The sequence below is a fragment of the Penaeus monodon genome, chromosome 4, assembly GCF_015228065.2.
Source record: "Penaeus monodon isolate SGIC_2016 chromosome 4, NSTDA_Pmon_1, whole genome shotgun sequence".
NCBI classification, from domain to species: Eukaryota; Metazoa; Arthropoda; class Malacostraca; order Decapoda; family Penaeidae; genus Penaeus; species Penaeus monodon.
Window position 1 is genome coordinate 32,887,551 of NC_051389.1, and position 7,500 is coordinate 32,895,050.

The following is a 7,500-nucleotide window of genomic DNA, read 5'->3' on the forward strand; positions in this document are numbered from 1 at the left end:
ACAACTAATCATGACGATATCAATATAATAATCACGCGAGTAATAGACATAACTGTTACCTTCATAAATATGATCAATATTGATGATGATAATACGTATGACTGAAAACGGAGTAATAATAAAGAGTAGAATAATGATGATAGTTATAAGTTTGGTAAGAATACCAATGATGAAAATAATACTAGTGATAATAATGACATAGGTAACAATGTCTGAATTAACCGTGAAACTAATGGCATGGATGACTCGTCTTCCCGGCAACGACGCAGAGATGCCGAGCGCCCGGTCACGAGAGCAAGAGTGTGCTTTTTTTCTTATATACATTCTCACACTTCCCATGAACCTACGGAATTTACAGCTTGGTGCTTCCGTTATCATGGTGATAACGATGATAGTAATCAAGTGAGAATCATTGGCAATCAGGGACCTTAGTCACTTACACTTCCCCGACACTGCAAAGTGGCGGTCTCTTAATCCATGAACATTTTCAGCCTGTTCATGACACTTTGTCCAGTTCTTCTGAAATTCCAGTCTGTTCTCCAACATTTTGCCTCACTGACTGTAGCTCACGGGAGATCCCGCGCCCACGGGAGGGAAAGAATGGGGCCAGGAACAGAGCCTTGGGGAACGCCGGCCTCCCGCCGACGCCTTGCCCTCGCCGGAGCACAGACGATCGTTTTCTTTGGAAGAAACTAACAAAAAGGCGTTCGGAAGATTCGTAATATAAAGTCTGCGATTTCACTGCTTGCATTCAGATACTGCAATGTAAGTCTTTGAACAGCCATCTTTTATTGCATTAGCTGTGGTATGTAGCAATAATGATAACTAATTTCCCAGTCTATTGCCGATAATACAATGATAAATAACCTACCTATTAAAATACTATATAAACAACGAACAAAGCGAATTGAAATAACGGAAGGGAACCCGTGTGCGCGCTAGGTGAATAAACGTAAACATTACGGCAGGTGCGAACCGAGGGGGGGGGGGGGGTCGACGTAACGGTATTCGTGGGCGCTGCGGTTCGAGGCGACGACGCTGGCGCAAGGGCCTTCTCAGCCGCTCGGGGACGGCTCTTCGGGCGCAGGAGGAACGCGCGGCCGAGGCATAAACGTGCGGCACGAAGGAGCATGACACGGAGAGTGGGACTACTGGCGATGGTGAAGTGATTGCACTAGCGATGCTAGGAATTATGAACACTGATGAAAACAGAAAAGATACTAACAACATTAATGATGATCATGATGAAAATAAAACAATAATGATAATAATGGCAATAATAATGATAAATAATGTTGAGGATGATAGCATTTATAATAATGATAATAATAACATTATTAGCAATTAAAAAATAATAATAATAAAAATGTTTATAAATAATAATATAAATAATAATGATAATTATAATCCTAATGATGGTGATAATGGCAGGGATAATAACAATAATGACAGCATAATAATGATTATAACTGATAACGGTGTTGGTGATGATGATGATGATAATGAATGTAATACTAATGCTAGTAATAGTAATAACAATGAAAAATAATTATTATAATGATGATAATAATAGTAATAATAATGATGATGATTATGATAATAATGATAATTATCATCATTATAACGACAACAATAATAATACCAACAACAATAAGGACATTATATAATAACAACGATAATAATAGTTATCATTATTATAATAAGTAATATCATTAACAACAATAGTAACAACAGTCATAACAGTAACATTGGTAACAAAAGCCACAATAATAACCAACAGCAATTATAATAATAATAATATCAACAGTGACAGTGCCATAACGGAATATAATAGTCGTAATAAGAATGTGTGAATAAACAATTAAACCCAAATGGTATGGCAGTAATTACAGACCCTAATGATTTCTTCGTTGCTATTATTTACTATGATAATGGCTTATTAACCAGACATTTAAAAATGCCCTGAATTCCATGTACGTGTGTATGTCTCGTTCATATGTGTGCAATACACACGTGCAAATAAGATAACACAGGCATATACTCTACGTAATACACACCCATGCGTACTCGAAACACATTTACACAATCAAATCACACACATATGCACAAGTAAATCACACACGCTTGCACACGCAAATAACACATGCGTGTGTACATGCAAATCACACACACGTATGCAAACGCAAATCATACACACGTATGCACACGCAAATCACACACACGTGTGCACACGCGAAATGTTTCAAATTTCACACAGAACACCGACTCGGAATGGCGGTCTAGCTAGCCCTCCTCACCTGCGAGCGGCGTGCGTACGACCTCACCGACTGCCTAGCGTCGACTGATGGTGTCTCACCCGATAACTAGTTTCCTTGCTATCTCTGCCTCCTTTTCGTTTATCCTTCCTTCCTTGCACACAGAAACGTGCACATGGGGAGTAGGGGGATGCTCGAGTCCCTTCCCTGTTTAGTCAAAATCAGGGAAAGAAAAGAGTCCTCATAATCAGCGGTGTCTTCTCCAACTGAGCCGTTGCCCCTCCCACGGCCTGAACCACAGCTGGTCTCGCACCTTCCGTCTGCTTCCATCTCTTCATTCACTTACTCGTTTTCTCTTCGTTCATGTTTGCCGTCTCTTTCTCACTTTGTCACTTCCTCTTGACTTCTCTCTCACCAGTCTTTCCGCTTTGCTTCTTTTCCTCTCGTTCTATTTCATGCACCCCTTTTACACTTTTTCTTTTGCTTCCACAAGTTCCCCTGTCTTTGAGCTATATGAACTCCATGGCTTTACCTGTTCGACCTCCGCTGCTTCCCACGATCGCTCTCCACTGGCAGCCTCGCGGTTCTCTCCTTCCTTGCTTTCGGGGGACCTTTTGCTCTCCCTGAGTCCCATCTCTCGTCCCCTCTTCGTTCCTTTACACACACACACACACACACACACACACATACTTATATATGTATATATATAAATACATATGTATATACATATATGTATATATAAATATATATATATATATATATATATATATATATATATATGAATATTATCATTATCACAATAATAATAAAGATGATAACAATGGTATGATAATGATAATAATAATTACAATAACAATAATGATAAAAATAATCGTGGCAATAATAATAATAGTAATAATGAACGATTGTCATAATAATGATGATAATGACAACGATGACAGTGATATTACGAATATGATAATAATACCAATAATGATGATAATGATAATATTAATAACAATAATAATGATAAGAACAATAATTATAGTAATAATAATAATAATGATAATTATAACGATAACAACATCAATAACAATAATGATAAGGATATAATGATGATGGTGATAATAATAATGATAATAATTAGTGTTAATGGTAATAACAAAATATAGTAGCAATCAAGAACAATAATAGTAATCATAACAACAACGACGATAACAATAATAATGATAATAGTACAATACTAATGACAATAACAATATTGATAATATTAATAACAATAAAACAATTATAACAATGATTATGGTGATGCTGATGATGGTAATGATAATTATAAAAATGACGATTATGATGAAAATGATCATGATCATAACGATGGTGATAATAATGATAACATAACAACAATAATAATGTTAGTAATAATAAAAAATAATAATAATAATAATGACACTGATAATGATAATAATGATAACAACAATGATGGTAATAAAGGTGATGAGAATAATGATAATAATTACAGTCAAGATATTACTGATAATGATACTAATGATCATAATGATAATAGTAATATTGATAGGAACAACACCAACAATAATGATAATAATGGTGATCATGATAATAATAACAACAATGATAATAATAACAATTAATAATGATAAGAAAAAAAAATAGAATAAGAAAATAAATATAACACTAATGATATTGATAATAAACATGATAATAACAATGTAAAATAATACAGAAAAATAAAAATGATGATAAGAATAATGGTAATGATAATAATAATGATTACAATAATAATAGTATAATAATAATTATCTATATTACGTTATCGTAATCTCTATTATCACTATTACTAACATGATAATTTACGAAAAAACAATAAAAAAAGCGAAAACAAAAACAAAAACAATAACTATGACGGTGACAATAGACATCAGAAATCGATAAAGTTGATGGTGATAAAAGTCATTATGATAAAGATTACAATAAAAAACACAATAGACAGTTGATAGTATTAATGATAATGATGATAATGATACTGAAGGTAATGCCGATGGTGATGATAATAACAATAGTAATAATAATACAAACAGCTGTATTAATATTAATAACAACAATATCAACTGTAATGATCATCATTATAATACTGATGTTACCATTTCATCACGATAATGACAAAGATAATTATATTGATATAATGATAAATACGAATAGTAATACTACTACTACTAATATATATAACCGATAGCAACAAAAATAATAACACTGAGCAATAATAAGTTACATACAGAGTGGAATATGGGTTAGGGAGCACATGTAGGTCGCCACATACGCACAGCCTCACGGGTGTGAGGCATGGCAGGTTAGTTCCAGCGGTCGAACGACGGCCATGAATGACAGGCGATGCGCGTCTACCGTTAACAGTGTGACTCCAACGCCCTCTATGATAATATCCTGAGGGTAGTCGGTGTGCACGCATTCGGATACACTTCACAGTTCGTACTGATTGTTCAGTTAACGACGCTGGCTGAAGGAAAATCGATTTCAATTTCTTCGTACGCTGTCAGTTCTCTATCACAATTTGTTGCATGTCGGCGATTAATTTTCCTCGCACTGTTTAGTAGCCGAAACATGGATGTAAAAATTAGGTTCTTCCCTTGGCTCATCCCCAATATTTTTCAATCAACTTCAGAATGAATGACGCACCAAAAACGAGCTTGTTTGTAATTAATCATGAACATGTGTCTGTTATTGTATGTCCATATGTGTTCGACAATACGTGTATGTAGGCCTAAATATCTATCACTGCCTCATGTTTCTGTCATAATTTTATCGCTATGAATACGGTCCACTTTGTTTTTTAGAGTTCATGACAGTCAGCCATTTATCCATATATTTGCGTTTTTTCATATTGGAGATTCACGCGTCTTCTGTGAGCTCTTGAATTCATCCAATTTGGAGTAGCCTAGTCTTTTCTCATTTCTATGATTATTATTTCCATTTCCTCTCCTTTCTCCCTCTTGCTTGATTTTCCTGCCACTCGGTTCATATGAATTGTTTTCTTGACTCGACACTCGATTCGTTGCATGTCGAGGTTAGAGTCTTGAGCTCCTGGTAGGCCTCGCGGGCACCGGATCACAGCGGTAAACTACATTGCTCATTACTGGAAGTATGCAATAATTGAAAAAGGAATTTGTTTCTTGCGATGATAAGGATGAGTCATAGAGATTTTCTTCTGATTTTGGATACTGTGAGCGTATTACTATTGCACACCTTTTAAGCCAAGCTTGCCGGATTTCTCCTGAGCAGGGGAGCTGCCGAAAACACATCCTACTGTATATGTTATAAGGTGCTTAGACGATTTGATTACCGCAGAAAAGCCAAAAATGACTAGGGCAATTTGGCTTATGCCACATATTTTTCATCTTTAATTTATTTATCTTCTGTTTATTTCTCTATATGTTCTTTATATTTGTTAATTTTTGAAAGCGGTTCCGATGGGAAAATGTTGTTGTCGATGTCTATTTTCATTGTGCATTTGGCAAGTACACTATCTCGGCGGTTTTTAGTGGCATATGTTTCGTACTTATCTGTCAGACCGGCTTAAATCTTAGAGATACTAAGGATCTGTTACCTAAGACTTCTTATTGTCTTCACTGTAAACGAATAAAGACATCTAGAACCGGAAACACAGGCGGCTTGGGGTCATGTCCAAGTGCAGAGTCCAAGAGTCACGTGCAGCTGGAAGGTTGATGAAGACTTTCCTAGTTCCATTAGAAAAAAAGTTCCAAATGAGTTTCCTACTAATACATATTTTCCAGGCACTACGATTTCGTCTTTCCTTTGAAAATTTGAAGCCCAACTTAGTGGGGAAATTCATCAATCGTCGTCTGGTCGATTGAAAGGGTGCTCAGAGTATCTTTATTGACTCTGCTTATGGCTTCTGTTAACTGTCATGCTCACCATCTGATGTCATTAACCAGTAGGGGTGTATTGCGTCAATTCTGGTTGATTGGTTTGGATCCATGTGTATACTTCTCGACTAGTGTTTTGTATGTGTGTGTGTGTGTGTGTGTGTGTGCGAGTGTGTGTGGGTGTGTGCTGGTTGGTGGTGGTGTGTGTGTGTGTGTGTGTGTGTGTGTGTGTGGTGGTGTGTGGCTGGGTGGCTGGGTAGGTGGGTGGGTGGCTGGGTAGAGTGGGTGTGTATGTGTGTTTGTTTCTGTGCATGTAAAGATATATCGTGGAAAGGATACTCAAAAACATGCTGCAGACTCGTTATGAACAGTAATCTTCTGCAACAAGACAATTTTCTCTAAATTAGAGGAGTCTCCGCTGACAGAACATTACCTTCAATGACCGTTTTCTGTCGTGCGGCCAACTTCTCGCTTTCTATGACAGTTATACAGCAAAACTTTATTTTCTATCCTGAAGACACACACACACACACACACACACACACACACACACACACACACACACACACACACACACACACACACACACACACACACACACACACACACACACACACACACACACACACACCACACACACACCTGCTGGAGCGCGTACTCGAAGACACCGTTATCTCAACACCCTCCCTCCCCCTCCTCCCTCCGGCTTCCTCACTCGACCATGGTAACTTTCAACAGTAACTTTCAGCAGTAACTTTCAACAGTAACTTTCAACAGTAACTTTCAATAGTAACTTTCAACGGTAACTTTCAACGGTAACTCTCAAAGGAAACTTTTAACAGTAACTTTCAACGGTAACTTTCAATGGTAACTTTCAACGGTAACTCTCAACGGTAACTTTCAATGCTAACTTTCAATGGTAACTTTCAATGGTAACTTTCAATGGTAACTTTCAATGGTAACTTTCAATGGTAACTTTCAATGGTAACTTTCAATGGTAACTCTCAATGGTAACTCTCAATGGTAACTTTCAATGGTAACTTTCAATGGTAACTTTCAATGGTAACTTTCAAGGGTAACTTTCAATGGTAACTCTCAATGGTAACTCTCAATGGTAACTCTCAATGGTAACTCTCAATGGTAACTCTCAATGGTAACTCTTCAAGGGTAACTCTCAATGGTAACTTTCAAGGGTAACTTTCAATGGTAACTTTCAAGGGTAACTCTCAATGGTAACTTTCAATGGTAACTTTCAACGGTAACTCTCAATGGTAACCTTCAATGGTAACTCTCAATGGTAACTTTCAACGGTAACTTTCAATGGTAACTTTCAATGGTAACTTTCAATG

The 7,500-nt window shown here is 36.7% G+C and overlaps 1 protein-coding gene across 2 annotated transcripts in view; it reads right to left on the bottom strand.

Annotated features, from left to right (window-relative positions):
• LOC119571759 overlaps positions 1 to 2,757 on the bottom strand; it is a 22,866-nt gene extending 20,109 nt beyond the window's left edge. The window contains exon 1 of one of the 2 annotated variants that reach the window (XM_037918921.1): positions 2,357 to 2,757. The gene's annotated coding sequence lies outside the window, so the exon portion shown is untranslated. Of the gene's footprint in view, positions 1 to 2,297 lie in introns of both variants that reach the window. The other variant, XM_037918916.1, reaches the window with a different exon arrangement.
• Between the last annotated feature and the right edge of the window lie 4,743 nt (positions 2,758 to 7,500).